Raw genomic sequence first — 2,234 nt, 5'->3', positions numbered from 1 at the left:
GGAATTCAAGGATGCCAGATCCTGGCTCCCTGTATGAGTCAATGGAGAAAGATGAGTATGGCATTTGTGCTAGGCTTCTGAGTACAGCCCTTCCTTCTTCTCAGTGTCTAGAGCTATTCAGATCACTCAACATGGGTATCATGCAAATTTCTCCTTGCCATGCCATAGATAATAGATGGTTTGAGTTCCTCACCACCCTCTTGTTTCCAGAGCCATCAGTAGAACCTAACTCCATGCTAGGCCCCATAAGAAGACATCTGAATACAGCTGTCAAGTCTCTCTGACTACACAGAACTACAAGATGTGAAATCGCCTCCTAGCTTCAAGGTCCAGCTGCTTCCCCCTCCCTGAATGCAATTCCATGTTGGAGCAAAACTCAGGCATGCACCTCTTCTCTCTCCACATCCCACTATCCATGGAAAGAAATCCAGACTGAAGGGATGATGAGGGTCAGGACCTCGGTGTATTTGCTGGATGATTCTGAGGTAACCTTTCTGCCCCAGCCTCCCATCTGTGAAACTGAGTCAGTAGCATTACCTTACCTTGCAGAGGTGTCTTAAGGACAAAAAATGAATATTTGGGGGCACTGCAATGGGGATAGCTAATTCCAGCTCTGAATGAAATGAGGAGAAAGACGCCCATTGACTTATATGGGATTTAGAATGAGCTCTTATTCATTTTACATTAGCCACCGAACAGCCATTTGAGGATAGCAGTGAATAACTATTAATACTTGTGCAGTTAAACAATCAGCATCTAAGTTATAATGGAGTAAATTAATGTATGTATCTAAGGCAACCACAATGTGACTATTGAGTTGGCTTCATGAAGTGAGTATTTGCAGAATATGAAAAGAAGCACATGTAAAAGGTGAGTGCATCTGTTCTGATTTTTTTTCTTGCCCATAAAAGAGCAGCTTTCCTGGACAACCAAGCAGCAAGATATTACAGCAAATAGTCTTTCACATAAAGCCAACCTTGACTTTGTTATAATTGCTATGTAAATATAATCCCACTCATCAATTAAATGCTACTCTCCTGGGCTGGAACATTATACATGTTCATTGAGATGGAATCCCTGTCAATTCAGTTTGCTAACTGAGTATTCATGTGCATTAGCCTTGGAAAAGAGAATGTGATTGCTTGAATAAATTCAGCCACTACCTCCTGCATCCCTGTATCAGTTGACACGCGTCAGTCTGACTGTAATATGGGTTCAGAAATATGTTGCCATGGAAATCCTAACTATTCAGTTGTTGGCAGGGGAATTCAAATGGGATACCTGATAAATAGAAATAGCCCAGCCCTTGCCAACCGCATAGCTAACCCCTAGGTCTTAAGATGTTACTGAGAATCAGTAAGCCATTTTTTTCCAAAGTACTTGAAAAAGTCTTAATTTTCACTAACATCTGTACTTCCAGGTCCCAGATTCCTCAGTGAGTCAGGAAATCTCTCCCAGAGCTTCCCATTGCCTAAGTACAGCCTCTCCAGTGGGGTTACATTATTTTTGAGCTATCTGGATCCAGCCAGTTCCACAGGCCAGAGGGTAATTGTTAATGGTCTCTGACCGCTTAGGTATTGCTACTCAGCAGTAGCCCTTGCACTCAGGATGACCTATGCTTTCCGTCCCTGTACACCACCCACATGGGGCCAGCCAGTGTCTGACCCCTTGTTTTATGGTTATTGTTCTGTGTGACTGAACATTCTTAATAATTCAGCATGGTTCTATTGCTTTGCTGTTTCCTAAGCATAGTTGCAAACTTTACAACCCAAAATACAACCCATAAATAGATTTCCCTCTTGGGCAGAATCCAGCAGCTGTTTAACAACATACAACATCCCCCTGCAGCAGTTTAGCACAAGAAGTAATGTGTGTCATACCTAATTAAGCTGTAGGCAATTCAGGCTGGAGACCAATTCTTTGCTTTATGTTGGTAAAGCAGCACAACAGACTATTACTGGGGGCATTAAGTACTACTGTAATATTTAAAATGTCAGTAATTGTTACTGGGGAGGAGAAATTAAGTTCCACAGAGCATAGTGGACATTGTCTGTAGACATTGAGGTGCTGGAGCATGTCCAAAGAAGAGCAATGAAGCTGGTGAAGGGTCTAGAGAACGAGTCTTATGAGGGGCAGCTGAGGGAACTGGGGTTGTTTAGTCTGGAGAAAAGGAGGCTGAGGGGAGACCTTATCGCTCTCTACAACTACCTGAAAGGAGGCTGTAGTGAGGTGGG

This window comes from Aptenodytes forsteri, unplaced genomic scaffold (genome assembly GCF_000699145.1).
Source record: "Aptenodytes forsteri isolate BGI_AS27 unplaced genomic scaffold, ASM69914v1 Scaffold86, whole genome shotgun sequence".
NCBI classification, from domain to species: Eukaryota; Metazoa; Chordata; class Aves; order Sphenisciformes; family Spheniscidae; genus Aptenodytes; species Aptenodytes forsteri.
This window is presented reverse-complemented; position numbering follows the sequence as displayed.